The sequence below is a fragment of the Mustela erminea genome, chromosome 2, assembly GCF_009829155.1.
Source record: "Mustela erminea isolate mMusErm1 chromosome 2, mMusErm1.Pri, whole genome shotgun sequence".
NCBI classification, from domain to species: domain Eukaryota; kingdom Metazoa; phylum Chordata; class Mammalia; order Carnivora; family Mustelidae; genus Mustela; species Mustela erminea.
This window is the reverse complement of record NC_045615.1, coordinates 131090440-131106109: the sequence shown is the minus strand read 5'-3', so window position 1 is coordinate 131106109 and position 15670 is coordinate 131090440. Positions and strand designations below refer to the sequence as shown.

Here is a 15670-nt window from a genome sequence, read left to right as displayed (position 1 = left end):
CTCTTCATATGCTGTGGAGCTTATTTTAATCCTTGTTTAGGAGACTTTGGGTCCCAGATGCCACCTCACTTTCAGGATGCCCCCCTCCCCCACCCAGTCCTCTCTCTGTTCCCTGTTCCCCTGATCTCTCAGCAGCTCTAACTGACAAGCCCAGCCTCTGGAGAGACTTTCAATGAGGTTCCATCTCTTAACTGCTTGAAAAGGAGCGTATTTACTCTGCTTGGGTGCTTCCAGTCCTCCTAATCCGTTGTTCGGTATGGGCTAACTTCATTACCATGAATCATGTTTAACCACTGGTGTCTTTGTCCATGGCTCTTCTATTTCTCTCCACTTCCAACCAGAAAATCCCTTGCCAGATCCATGTTGGAAGTAAAGTAAAACTCAAATGAGGGTTTAATTCCTGTGTCATTTTTATTTTTATCTAAGCACTTACATATATTCATTCTTTTAATTCCCACAACAATGTAGCAACTACTGGTTATCTTGTCTGCATCCCCATACAAGATCGTGGGCACCTGTCTTATTCTAGGAAAATGTATTTAAAAGGTCGTTCATTTCCTTGTAGTCAGTAGTGGTGTTGGAATAGAAGATTTCAGATACATGTCTTTCTCTGTGGAATGCCCGAGCTTTTGTCTTCTTGGGCCTTCCCCGAATCCCTATGTTACAGTAGGTTTTCATTCAGTTTCCAGACTTGTGTTGAGCATTCTGTATCTGGCGATTTTAACACCTGCCTGCGTTCTGTACCACCCACTCAAAGCTCATTCCAAGTGCCCTTAGCAAATGACTCCTAAGGCATTTAAATAGCCAAAGCTCACTGACCAATGAGGACACATGTGTTACGCAGTTCCTGAGATCAGGAGCGAAGGTTGCTTAAGCAAAGCTTTTGTTACTATTAGCCTGTCGCATCCAGATTTCAGGACTGGAAAGGTAGGGGACACCCTTATTTGTTTTAATTGAAAGAGTGGATGAGAGGGTTGTGTTTGGTTAAAGGAATTTAGATCAGGTTGAATAAGCAAATGATCCATTTTTTAACTGAAGGCAAAAAAGGGAATTTAGAGCTTCGTGGTAGTTTCAAATACTGCTGTTTGCCTTACCGGTAACAAAACCTAATTTCTTAAGTTATGAACTTTTTTTTTTTAAATTAGTTCTTCCAGAAGCTCTTCACTTTGCATACTTGAAAAAGTGAGGCCTTCATAGAGTAAAGTCATTTTTTCACAGATCGCTACTATTTTAAGTAATGTCCACCTTCATTTTCCAAAGTCATTTCAGTCAGTCTTTAGAGAAGAGATTTGTGATTTTAAGAAATGTGATCACGAAAGGTAAGAGAAATAAGCGGAATTAGTGTTGCGCTAAGTGCTACATAAATTTAGCAATAATGACATTTCCTCTTTGAAAAAAAAGGTCTGGTATAAGAAGTCTGTCTTGTAGAATGATTTTTTCAAACCAATAGTAAAGTTTATGAAATGGAATTAGTTAAGGGTAGGTTTCCTGCTTTAAAGACTATAAGTTTCACTTTCATTATAAAGAATAGTTTAGTTATGTTTTTTGTGCTACTTGTTCTAACATTAACTCAAAGAAACCAGAGAAATACAATATTCACTGCTTTCTACCTGGAAATGGAGCAATTTAAGTAGCATTTGAAGCTAATTCTCAAAAGGAAAACCTTCCTCATTATGAATAAAATGTGGTGAATCAGTGTTATGACAAAATGTATACATAAGAAATGTTTATTATTATACTTACTCATTCCTCTTCATTTAATGCTTGGTATCAGAAGCTAAGTTTGGGTTTAAGGTAAGGTCTGACTTCCCATAGTTGCTTTTTCCCAGAGATGGCATAATATGGGTTTGTATTTTATCATTGAAATTAAATAATATATTTGTTTAAAATTTTAACATACAAGATGTGGCACCATTGGAAAAAATTATTAAGTATTTAATTAAAACTTTATGTCCAACTTGTAAGATTTTTTTTTTTTAGTGTACATACCACTAAGTGCCCAGTAATTCAAGTTATCTCAGAGTCCCTTCCTTTATTTTCATTTTTACATATTTAGTTATAAATTTGCACTCCTGAAACTTTCCACTTTTATTTATTAAAATGCCGTTCTATAAGAAGTAGACTCTAGGCGAGGTGGATGCAGGTTGACCAGCCATCACACAGTTAACTATTCACAGCTGAGAAGACTTGCTAGCCATCTTCCCCAGTACGAGTCCGTGCTGCTCCTCAATTCCAAGCTGAGGTTCAAAGGTTTAGACTAACTTCACAGATCAGAGGTCAGGCACGAATTGCTGCAATTTGTAGTTCAATTCTGCCGATATGACAGAATTTCACAGCGAGGATGATTGCTTTTTCCACTTCTGCGCACAGGCCAGACTGGGCAGTTAACAGCATAATTTGCACAAGTCAGCCCTTGGCACCCAAGTTTAATGAGTAACTAGCTGGTGCCTTAGATTTCACTGGTACAAGGTGCATATTATAAAAAGGGTCAAATGTCCATGCACAAAGATGGAGGGGAGCAGGGAGCGAGGCCACCTGGGAATCATTAAGTCAAGAACTAGTAATTTTTGTTTCTTTAAAAAATTGTTTTTCTATGATGTGAATGTTAGTGTGTTCATTTTCCTTGCTATATAAAGGGGTAGATTAATTTTTTTAAATGTTAGCAAGAGACAACAGTCAGGTTAGAGATTATTGACTGAGCAGTAGAAAGTGAAATTGGAGACTGTTGATTCCTTTTGTGGAGTCTCTGACTTGTCAAAAACCTCCCAAAGTGTTATGCTTTCTTTCCTTTTTTTTTTTTTTTTTTTTAAGATTTTATTGATTTATTTTGGTGGGGGGTGGAGTGAGAGATTGAGAGAACGAGTGTGAGGAGGGGCAGAGGGAGAAGCAGGTTCCCTGCTGAGCAGAGAGCCCAATGTGGGACTCAAACCCAGGACCCTGGATCATGACCTGAGCCAAAGGCAGATGCTTAACCGACTGAGCCACCCAGGTGCCCCAAGCATTACCCTTTCAAAGAGTATAACAGCCTTTCAAGAATCTAGGGAACCCATTGGATAACCAGGATTTCTAAGCCTGTGATACATCCGAGTATCTGACATTCTCTACTCTTCATCCAAAAAGTTACACTTCTATCCTTATTTCTAACCCAGGTTGAAAATATCTTTTCCTGTTTAAAGCTGAATATTGGAACTCTTGAAAAAATTCTTAGACGGTTGTCTTTGACAAATAGGGGGTTTGCCGTTCACAGGTTTGACTCATAAATTGACACTGACAGGGCAATATGGAAACACAGAGTAATTTGTCATTTTCATTAAAGCACAAATTTTAGTTTTCTACTCTTCCAGACAAGGATGCAGTTGGAAGCAATCAGATTCTGCCATGGCGCAGAATTAATTAAGAGTGCAGATTCTGGTCTCGGGCCTCTTGGGTTTGAATTCCAGCTTCATCACTTAGGGCTGAGGGACCTTAGGCAATGGGCATTTTCAGGATGAGTATTACCAGAGAACTCGCTTCATGGGGTTGCCGTAATGATTAAATAAGACAGTGTACACACAAAATGCTTAGCACAGTACCTGATGCATTATAAGCACTCAGTGAGTGTTAGCTGTTATTAACATTATTAATTTTATGAAGTTATATCACTTGCGAATAAGCGTAGCCTATCCTGCACGTCACCCAACGTTGGCTCAGACTTGGTCTTCGCGCTGTTCATTTCATTAGGGACATAAGCCAGGCTATAGTTGGGTGGGGTGATCTGGGAACATGGTAGGATGCATTCTTTTTTTGAATACCATAGGGAAGTGTTTTTTAAAATTCCTCAGTTTCAAATCCAACGCTCTTGTAGATGCTTCCTTTCCCCCCTTGCTAATTTGCTGTCACATGGCAAAAGCTATAAAAAGAAATGAACACACATCATCTGGTTTCCCTTGAGAATTGTTTTCATTCTGCCCTTCAGTGAGAAACATTTTGAGTGAAAAAACACAAATCTGTAAATGGTACCACACCAGTGGGCTAAATTCTATCCCTGAGGAGGTATGTTGCACTTACTAGAAACTTGTGTTTTCATGAGATGCCAGAAGTGACGATCTTAAAAAATGATTTTTTTCATTCCATTTCTTCATTTTATTCCTATAGAAGGTAGAAGTCGCATTTGAATAAAAGCATGGTTTTTACCACCAGTGACCATATATGAACGATGCGCATTAAAAAGGTAGTGACAACATCTCATACTAATCAAACAGTTCAGCACCTACGTGTGTTAGGATCGGTTGTAGGGCACTGGGATTATAGTAGTAGATTCTGCCCTGGTAAAGTTTACAACCGACTAGGGAAGACCATTAATATACCAGTAACAACTATAAGGTTGAACCATATAAATTTGCCAATTTGTTCTACTGTTCTTTTCCTTCAAAATGGCGATCTCGTATAGCTCAGTTTAGTGTTAAGAGGAGTACAAGGAGAGATTGTATGGTGTTGTGGGAACAGATCTTAGGGGATCCAGAGATGGCTTCTGAAGAGTGATCTTTAAGGATGAGAACAAGCCAGCTGGGCAGGGGGACTGATAAGGGTTGGAAGCATTGGTAGTGCAAGATGAGGTTGGAAGAGGACCCAAAGCTTTCCTTATAGGCTGTCCTAAGGATATTGACTTTATTTAAAGGGCATATCGTACAAAAGGATGGAGGTTATGCAGGAGGGTGTCAAGTCCTGCTCAAATTGTGCTTGTGGTTTTGTTTTGTTTTGTTTTTCAAGATCTCTTGGCCTACCACAAGAGCTAGATTGTTTGCAGTGGGCAAAGGCGGATAAAACAAGCGTCAGTTGGGAGACTAATGTAGTCCGTCCAGGTGGAAGCCACTGGATGGCAGTTTACATGATGCTTTTGTAATATCTTACTTTATCCTTGTAACAGCTCTCACGTGGGGTGTTAGTAACTGGTTTAGGACACCAGGAAGATGCTAAGACCCAGAGAGTTAAGTGGCATGCCCGTGGTCAAACACTGCTGGTGGCTGAGTAAGGATTCTGTTATCTGAACTCTTATCTGACTCTTGCTGTGATGGTCTCCTGGTAGCTGTAGGCCCATGTACTAGCATCCCTGAGTGTACGCCATTGGCTTATCTTAAGAAAGGATGAGAAGTTATATTTAGCCTAGGTTCTTGATGAAGTTGAGAAGCAGAACATGACATGGAAAATGATATTAGACTGAGGTGTCCTTTGGAAAAAATGCATTTATTAATTTCAGGTATCTGTCATTCCAAAATTGAATTTGCAACAGCTTTCTAAACTGCATATGGTATGACAAGATTAAGAAGAAAGGGTAAAAATCAGGGTGGCCAAACAGATGGAACACAGCCGTCATAAATCCACTGGACATTCACCCTCAGACCCACCATTTGTTGAAGAGGGAGAAGCAACCCTAAGATTCACATGCCCCCCCCCCATTAAAACCAATGTTTTATTAAAACCAGATGTTCTGCTCAGAATAGCTTTTCCTTCTTCCAGAATCTAGGAAGATTTCCCGAGTAGGTCTTCATAAAGACTCCATGATATGATGAGCGGTATCCACAGCTGTTTCAGAAAACGCAGCATGGGTGGGGAGGCTGAAGTGAATTAAGCAACCCAGTTAATGTCTGGAAACCATTTCTTTTCTCTAGGAACTGCCCCGCAAATTTTACTAACATGCCGAATCACGTGGCCTTCAGTAAGACAGTCCCCTCCACACTAAAATCCAGGAATGGTACTAGAGGCAGAATTTTCAAACTCGATGCCTGGGGAACCCAATATAGTGTCAGGAGGAATGTGAAGCCGTAGGGCAGAGGTGGCGTATGGGTCTTACTTAAAGATTTGTGCAAAACAATATTAAAATATTTTATGAAAGGGGTTGTGTTTGGAGTCAGTCTGGAAAATCACATTTTTTTCTGGAAATTAACATTTGAGCCTAAGTATTCTATTTGGGGGAAATTTTCTGTTGTTTGAATACCCATGAGAGGCACATCAGGAATCCTCCTTTTGTTCATTAGGTTATAGCACAAAACTATATAAAGCCTATAATTTCATTTATACGTTAATGATTTGCTTTTAGTTCATAGAGTCTACATGTCCGTTCCCATGATGTTATTTTTTAAAGGGGAATTTTTGCCATTATAGAAAGAAAACTCACAATTCTGCACAACTGGTATGTGCCAGGAATGGTACCTGATATTCTTACTCTCCACACAGTCCTTCCTCTGTTCTCATACAATCTCTGTTCTCCATAAAATCTCTACTTTATGGATGAAGAAACCAAGGCTCAGAAAAGTGGAATACATTTTTCTGGATTCACTTAGCTAATAAAGGAACAGGGCAAGAATCTGAATTGTATTTGTTTGCCTCAACAGGGCAAAATTATTTTGGGGACACCCCTTGGAATTTGCACATTTTTAAAAATTATTAAATACTGTGAGGTTAATCATAAGGTACTACCCAGAATAACAGCGTTTCGGAAGCTGTCCTCACAGATTTGGGTAAGGATTATGTGCTTTGAGAACTAGTTTAACAGCTATATTTTATTTATTTATTTATTTATTTGTTATTTATATTTAATTATATTAATTTTATTTTATTTGATTGATTGATTGGTTTATTTGAGGATATGGCTATTTTGCCTGCCTGCCTGCCTTCTCCTCCTGCCCTTTCTTCTTCCCCCTCTCTCCCTTTCTTTCGTAAATCATTGATAATAAGGGTGAAAAACAGCTCTTGGCTTAGTTTTGCTGCTAGTATTGCCATAAGCTTATGGATCTCATTGAAAGCTTTTTGCCTCTCTTGGAAATACGCAGTATAGTCAAGGCAAAACAATTTGGAGCTTTAACTGACTTTAGAGGCCATTTAACTGGCAGGTTCCAAACCGTGCCCTCTGTATTCCTACAGGCCTGTAGTCCTGCAGGCCCCCCACCTGGCCACAGTCGACAATGGAGCAGAATGAATGGGGATGCCTCCCTTGCTTGCACTTCAGCCAGATTTCTGGGTTGTTTTTTTTGTTTGTTTGTTTTTTGTTTTTAATTTTATTTGTTTATTTGATAGAGAGCACAAGTAGGCAGAGCAGCAGACAGAGAGAGAGGGAGAAGCAGACTCCCCGCCATGCAGGGAGCACAGTGCGGGGCTCGATCCCCACCCCCTGGGATCATGACCCAAGCCAAAGGCAGCCACTCAACTGACTGAGCCACCCAGGCACTCCAGCTTTCTGTTTTATCAATTCTGTTTTTGCACCCACATAGACTTTTGGTGTAAGAAAGGATGCTGTATCTTAAAAACAAAACAAAACAAAACAAAGCAGTAATATAAAACAAAAAATTAAAAACTGATTTGAAAACTGGTAATCCAGCTCCTTTAATTGTCTTCAGGGGAGCAAACTTTGTATTTCCAGATGTGAAATAAAAGTTCTGTGCTTAGTGTATATTTTAATGTCTCATCTGAAATACCCTCATCTTGAACTTGACCTCTTTACTTTGGATGTTTTCTGTATCATGACTTTAAAGATGATCCTAGGATCCCAAATCCTGGTTTTTGTAGAACTCTGAGTAAAGAACATTCTCCAAAGAGTCTTTACGCATTTTCAGGCAGAATAGGAAGTTGCCTTCATAGTGACCTTGGTTGGTGGTGGATGTCCACAGTTCTTGTTTTGGTCATTTTTGAGACCCTGTCTGGATTCAGGAGGAGACAGTATTAATGATCCATTAGTGGGCAGCCTGTCAGCTAGATACTATCATCTCTGTAAATAGGGCACCAACCTCTTCTTTTTAAGAACCTCTGAGCATAAAGTATAGGCTGTTTCTTCCTAAACATTGTGTTGTTCATCTTGAAGTCACGGATACTCTAAAGAAGGCAGAAGGGAAAAATGCAAAAGCTGGAAGAAGTTGGACAGTTTCTTCTTCCTGTTCCCTGCTTCCTTCAGGAATAAGGAAAGAATAAATGGTTGTGTTTCTTGGTTTGTAGAGAACATGATAGAATAATGGTAGTCCATTTTTTAAAGAAAATGGCCCCCAACTTTTAACACACTTATGAAAATGATAATGAAATTGAAGACATTCCTAGCATTTTTTTTTTTTTTAATCTCTCAGAATTTGCGTCAAAGGGCATGCCTTGAACTGAAAAGTCCCAAGCAAGCTTCCTGGATTTTCCTGTATATTCTTGTTCTACATCCTATAAAGGACCGGGCAAACAAAAGTGTAGTGGGTTTTTGGTTGACTACACTCCCAGTGTTCTTTTCTTTTTCACTTGAAAAAAACCTTAAATTTCCATTCCTAGGAACAAGACATCAGCTACTTAGGCAGTATGTATCTGGTGTATGTTTATATGACAGTCTTGGTAGTTTATACAATGTGATGATTCATCTTAAACCCACCACAGAAATCTTTATCTTTGTTCAGTTTATATCTTTGTGACCCGAGAGGAAAGATTATCGCCACTGTCTGTATGTGTGAGCATCTTTGGAGTTAAGAGACAAAGAATAATTAGGTATTGTTTATAAATTCCCTCTTACACCACCCAAGGGAGAGGTCAAGGGTATTTCCATCAGAGCGGTCTTTCGAAAGTGTGGGACACAAGGAAGGGGCCTTTGCATAAGCTGGAAGAGACACTTGTATGTTCTTGAACAATCCTCATGGCATTCTCCAATTTCTGCTTCCTTGCCTTCATATAAGGTAAAAATAACTGTCATACCAGACTCCCCCAATATTGGCAATCCAGTGAATTACAACCCATGTAAACGCACGCTGCCAAGGACGGAATTCTCTACATAGAGAAGGTATTAGTATTATGTGAGCGGTAGTCCTATGCATGCAGCAAGCATGAAGGAAAGAGGCTGAACCTTGGACGGACGGCCCTCCTGAGCCCCAGCCACACCCCTCACCAGGCTCCAAAAGGTAGACAGTAAATCCTTGTATGTCAGGGTGGTGGTGCTGGGGTGACAGTGACCTACCCGACAACTGCTTTCCTTGCACACCTCCCCTTCCTCCAGGTCCCTTATATTCTTACCCTCTAGGTTGGGTTCTGGGCTTAATCTACTGAATTCAGGGACTCTGGAGAGGGTTTTTTTGTTGTTTTTTGTTTTTTTTTAGTAAAAGCATATTCACGGGGCACCTGGGTGGCTCAGTCATTAAGTGTCTGCTTTCAGCTCAGGTCATGATCCCAGGGTCCTGGGATTGAGCCCCATATAGGGCTCCCTGCTCAGCGGGAAGCCTGCTTCTCCCTCCCCCACTTCCCCTGTTGTGTTCCCTCTCTTGCTGTCTCTCTCTCTGTTAAGTAAATAAATAAAATCTTTTAAAAACATAAAAATAAAAGCATATTCATTAAAGAAAACCTGGAAATTTAAAGTATGAAATTGCTTATGGGGTGCCTGGTCAGTTAAGCATCTGCCTTTGGCTCAGGTCATGATCTCAGGGTCCTGGGATCGAACCCCAGCATTGGGCTCCCTGCTCAGTGGAGAGCCTGCTTTTCCCTCTCCCTCTGCCCCTGCCCATGCTCTCTCAAATAAAATAAATACATACTATCTTTAAAAAAAAAGAAAAATTACTTATAAGCTCACAATCCAGAGATAACCAGAGTTAACATTATGGTATATTTATTCCTTTTCTGTTTGTTTTTTTTTTTTAAAAAAGATGTTATTTATTTATTTGAGAGAGAGACTGAGAGCAAGAGAGAGAGAGCACAAGCTCTAGAGAGGAAGAGGGGCAGGGGGAGAGGGAAGAGCAGACTTCCTTCTGAGCAGGGAGCCTGATACCGGCCTTGATCCCAGGACCCTGGGATCATGACCTGAGCCAAAGGCAGATGCCAAACCAACTGAGCCATGCAGGCTCCCCTCTTTCTGTTTTTTTAAAAATATTTCATATATATTGTAAAATATTGTTTAATAAGTTTAACATAGTTGATAACATGAGGTCGATCTTTTAGCCTACAACTATGTCATAATTTATTTAGCCATTTCTATACCACTGTACATTGTTGGTTGCATTCACATATAAATATGTTCTGTTATGTTCATTACATTAAAAATATCACTGTGATGAACATACTTGACTATAAATTTTGTCTCTGATTATCTTCTTGAGGTAAATTTCTATCTGTGGAATCATGGGGCTAATGAAAATGAACTATTTTTAATGAATACTGTAAAGCTCTTAATATCATCAGACTGTCTTCTAGAAACATCTCAAATTATACTTGCCCTCCCATTTCTCTTCACCCATTGTATAGGACGATCTTCAATTCAGGTATACGTGTAAAGATTGAGTTCTATCACTTTATTGTTTAAAATATATGTTTCAGGGCGCCTGGGTGGCCCAGCGGGTTAAAGCCTCTGCCTTCAGCTCAGGTCATGATCTCAGGGTCCTGGGATCAAGCCCCACATCGGGATCTCTGTTTGGTGGGGAGCCTGCTTCCTCCTTTCTCTCTCTGCCTGCCTCTCTGCCTACTTGTGATTTCTGCCTGTCAAATAAATAAATAAAATCTTTTAAAAAGATAAAATATATGTTATCACAGCAGCTCAGGAAATAAAAGCCTCTTCCCTCTGCCCACCTAGCCCCAGTCATAACCAATACCAGGTTTCTAAAGTAGAAGATAATGCCGTCCAGTGCCGCCGTGTCCCACCCTCCATCTCTTGGATCTGTTTTGGGGGAAAAGCATATATGAGGCTTACGTTCACCTACTTGGTATATGTCGTCACCACTTCTGTCCATTTCTGAACTATGGGCTTCAGGAGAACAAGGGAAGATCTTTTCACTGTCTACAAGAAACCCAAGTCAGTCGATGAGGCCAAACAAAACAACAAACTCAAAAATACTTAACCTTGGACAGGTCACTCAACTTCTCATGGCCTGTTTCTTCTTCTTTAAAGTGAGATGCTCAATTTGTCTATATCTAATGAGTATCTGAGGTGGTTTTTAGTAAACCTACGTAAGTCCCCAGGTGGTGGAAACTACAATGAAGATAATTACATAGATAACCTTAAACTTAACTGAACAACGTGATGTATTGTGTAACTGCCACTATCCAGCCATGAAAGCACCTCTCTTCTTTAAAAGAGAAAAAGTTCTCCTGCATTTTAAACTCTACAAAAAGTTTTCAAGTTAATCATTTTTTTAAATTAAAAAAAAAAGTAGAGGAAAACTCCTTGAAGATGGCCTCTATAATTCCTTTTAGTGCTAACATCTGTAATTCGTGAGTAATGAATAAAATACCAGAAGCGAAGGACTCCTAAAGCAAAGGAGTGGTCACCGGACCTCATAGAGAGCATTGCAGAATCATGATTAGAATTTTAAAGTAATAAAATCTACAGATCAGTTCTGGCTAATCTTCATCCTCACCCGGCACCAGTGGCCCCAAAACACACACCCAAAGGAGAAGTCTACGCTTACACTGTTCATGGATTTTTATCAGATTTTCAAACTCTGTAACACACCAGAAGGTTTCAGGAGTAACTGAGTTCATGAATATTTGGCTATCCTTCATCATTACCAGAAATGCTAATATTGTATGACTCAGCTACTGAGCTCTACTGAGCAATTTCAGGAGACCGAGCCAAAGTTGGGCAAGAAAGTCTGCCACTGGCCAGTTGATCTAGCTCTCTGACATAGATTGTCCTTTACACATTTTTTTAAAAAGATTTTATTTATTTATTTGACAGAGATCACAAGTAGGCAGAGAGGTAGGCAGAGAGAGAGGAGGAAGCAGGCTACCTACTGAGCAGAGAGCCCAATGCAGGGCTCAATCCCAGGACCCTGGGATCATGACCTGAGCCGAAGGTAGAGGATTAACCCACTGAACCAGGCACCCATCCTTTGCATATTAACATAAAATAGATACTTCGTAAATATTTGTTGGATTCATCCCTACTCAGATTTTGTGCCACTTTGGAATACTGGTTTGTTTTGTACTTTAAAAAGTTATTTTCAAGTATATATTGGAACAAACATCCAACATCTAAAAGCGTGAAAAGATTGTAATACTTCTCAGACTAGCTCTAATCTTAACCTTGGAATAAGGACACTTTTTGACTCGTACCGAGTTTAAAAGTCTCATTAGGTAAAAAACTGGTATATCAGTCATTTGTCTCTGTTTGTGTAACCTAGGACGTCATTTTCCTAATCATTTTCCCACTTTCTTTTGAAAATCTTCATTCCTTCCTCCTTTTTACTCCACATATTAACTCTGCTGGTTTTCCATGACTTTTTTTACTGTGATAAGATAGGCATAATAACATTTTTAGGTGTGCAGTTCAGAAACACTAAACACATTCACATTACTGTACAAATTGTACACACCGTTCATCTCCAGAACTTTCTCATCTTCCCAGACTGCAACTTTGTACCCCTTCAACAATAGCTCCCATTCTTCACTCTGTACCAGCTCTTGTCCACCACCATTCTACTTTGTCTCTGTGAATTTGACTATTCCAGGTAACTCGTGAAAGTTTTTATATACTATAGTACTTGTCCTTTAGGTCTTGGCTTATTTCACTTAGCATCATGTCTTTATGGTTCATCTGTGTGATGGCAGGTGTCAGAGTTTCCTTCCTTTTAAAGGGTCATGTATATTGTCTGTATATGCCGCATTTGAACATTTGGGTGATTTCCATCTTTTGGCTATGTGCATAATACTTCCATGATCGTGGGTGTACCTTTCTCTGTTGGAATTCGTGCTTTCAATTCTTCTGGGTGTATGCCTAATAGTGAATTGGTCAACCATATGCTAATTCTATGTTTAAACTCTTGAGGCACCCCCTTACTGTTTTGCACAGTATTGGAATTTCACATTCCCACCAGCCACATTCGCAATCCACATCCATGCCAACACTCATTTTGTTTGTTTTTTTAAAATAATAGCCATCCTAATGGGTATGAGTAATACGTCATTGTGGCTTTGATTTGCATTGCCTGATCATTACTGATGTTGAGCATCGTTTCATATGCTTGTTGACTATTTTTTGTATCATCCTTGGAGAAAGGCCTGTGGAGCCCTTTGCCCATTTTAAAATTGGTTGGTTTTGTTGTTGTTGCATTGTAGGAGTTCTTTATACCCTCTGGGTATTAATTCCTTAAGATTTTAAATATTTGAAGGGATTCCCCACCCCCATCCCATGGGTTGCCTTTTCACCCTGCTAATAGTATCCTTTAATTCATTAAAGTTTTACATTTTGATGGAATCCAATTTATCTATTTTTCTTTTGCTGCCTGTGCTTTTGGTGTCATAGCCAAGAAATTAATGCCAAGTTAATGTCATGATTTTCTATAGTTTATAGAAATATGAAACTATATTAGATATATTTTTCTTCTTAGAGTTTAATAGTGTGTATGGTAAGGACCAGGGTTCTTTTTTTTTTTTTTTTAAGATTTTATTTATTTGACAGATCAGAAGCAGGCAGAGAGGCAGGCGAGGGGGTGGGGGGGAGCAGGCTCCCTGCTGAGCAGAGCGCGCAAGGATGGACTCGATCTCAGGACTCTGAGATCATGACCTAAGCCGAAGGCAGAGGCTTTAACCCACTGAGCCACCCAGGTGCCCCAGACCAGGGTTCTTCTTAAAGCGGTGCTTTTCGATCCCATCGAGACTCGGTAGATGTGTGCCAGCTCGTTAAGCAGATGGCACACATAGTCCCACCTAATGCTCATCCTCACTTACCTTTCTTCCCAGTGTTGGCTTAGGTGGTTTCCCAACAGGCAGGTGAGAGAAAGCTGGAGCAATTAGGGACCTCTGGGCTCCGCTGTGGTAACTAGGATACGGCTGTGAGGTGGAGGCTGGGATCAGCAGGCGTTCTGATGTAAACATGCTTGATGAAATCCCTGGCCAAAGAACAGCAGGGCTAGATAGCATTTTAGGCTAAGAAGGAGAAAGGATGCGCGTGGGTGTGTGCGTGCGCACGCGCGCGCACCTGTGTGTTGGACACGTGTATATACTTGGCAGCACAGGGAAAGATGGGGGATACTCCACACTGAATGTGACTGTGAATTGTGAGCTACAGTAAATATTTATTTGTTTATGTACACAAATAGATTTCTCTCCACGTGGCTTTAGAGAAACCCAACCGGGTTAGCCACGGTTCCATGGACAAACCGTGTTTCCGGTTATCCTCGTTCTGTTTTATTGTGGACAGAACCTAGGCGTGCTTCCAGCAGGAAATGCGAAGGTCTGCTTAGCCTTCATGGGAGGATTTTGAGGATAAGAAGCAAAGTCCCAGGCTGGGTCAGCCGCCTCACCTGGTATCACCAAGACCAAAGGTCTGTGCTGGACAGGCTATTCTCACGGGCTTGGAGATAAGAACGCCTCACTAAGCCCCATGAAATTAACCCACTGTGGCAGAATTCTCCACATGGATTCGATCCTTAGCCATAGATGACCTTGGCAGTTGGGTGTCCAGATTGCAAATACATTCTTATTAAATATGCTGAGGCTCCGTCCGGCTTCAGAAACTATGAGAAACAAACTGTGACCCAGTCTGCCCTCTCTCTTGGTTTTCATGGGGACTGATATATGAGGAATGAACTATTTGCTATTGTAGGTCCTCATTTTCTCTTTGCCATAAAAGGGGATTTGGAGAAAAAGGAAATAAGCTAATTAAATTTTCTGATGTAGAGTGGGATAAGATAAGCCATGCTTTCTGAAAACCGTTTGCAAGATGGGTATACTGTATTTCCCTTGAAGCATTAAAGTCATTTCATACTTTACTAATTCAAAGAATATCCGCTATTTCTCTATGAAGCTGGGAATAAATGACCAGCCCAAATTGGGGCATTTTTACCAGTTTGTTCGTTTTTCAATTGAAATATTAACTCCAAGTGCACACAGTGAAATTACAGAGTGTGTGAGATGTGACCAGCAATTATGTCTACAAAAATGATCCCACGTAATTTAATACACCTGGAAAATCATAAGCTTCCTCACACTTGAAAATTTCATTCTAAATGCCCTAGGCTCAGTAAAACTCTAGATATATATTTTCTATTCATTTCTATTCTTAAAATCTAAGTCTATATTTTACGAAGTCCTCTAATTCATACGGTTGTGCTTCTGTGGAACTTTTATAGCCTGTGGAACGTTTATGTAAATTTCCAACTAACTTTAACTGCCTACTTAAATTATAGAGACTGGGAAAACTGGTTTTCTTTCCCCTCACTCTTTCTTTTCTTCCTTCTTTTAATAAATATCTTTGCTCAGAGTAGAGCAACATTGTGTCTTTCCAAATATCTATAAATTCTACCTCAAAAAATTAAAAGTGGGGCACCTGGGTGGCTCAGTGGGTTAGGCCTCTGCCTTCAGCTCAGGTCATGATCTCAGGGTCCTGGGATCAAGCCCCGCATAGGGCTCTCTGCTCAGTGGGGAGCCTGCTTTCCCCTCTCTCTCTCTCTGCCTGCCTCTCTGCCTACTTGTGATCTCTCTCTCTGACAAATAGATAAATAAAATCTTTAAAAAAATTTATAAGTATAGCATTTAAATAATTTATAATTGACAATCTCTCTTCCCTTCCCTGCTTTTAAACCATATCTTCCTATATTTTGTTCAAATGGTGAATACTTACTCGTACTACTTTAAAAAGTAGGGGATGTGTGTGTGTTTGTGTGTGACTTAAACAAGGATTAAAGCAAATAGCTAATCACACAGCATTGCCCTATTTCTGTATGTTACCCGGGGGTATTTATTAACCTAGGTG

General features: G+C 40.0%; 2 long non-coding RNA genes across 2 annotated transcripts; one reads left to right on the top strand and one right to left on the bottom strand.

Annotated features, from left to right (window-relative positions):
• Positions 1-933: 933 nt before the first annotated feature.
• Positions 934-14195, top strand: LOC116585015. Its single transcript, XR_004283425.1, has 3 exons — positions 934-1234; positions 5581-5585; positions 14181-14195. It is a non-coding gene; the product is annotated as an uncharacterized LOC116585015 (long non-coding RNA).
• LOC116585014 lies at positions 7452-13844 on the bottom strand. The gene is made up of 2 exons (XR_004283424.1): positions 13645-13844; positions 7452-7673 (listed from the first exon to the last, which is right to left on the bottom strand). It is a non-coding gene; the product is annotated as an uncharacterized LOC116585014 (long non-coding RNA).
• Positions 14196-15670: the final 1475 nt, after the last annotated feature.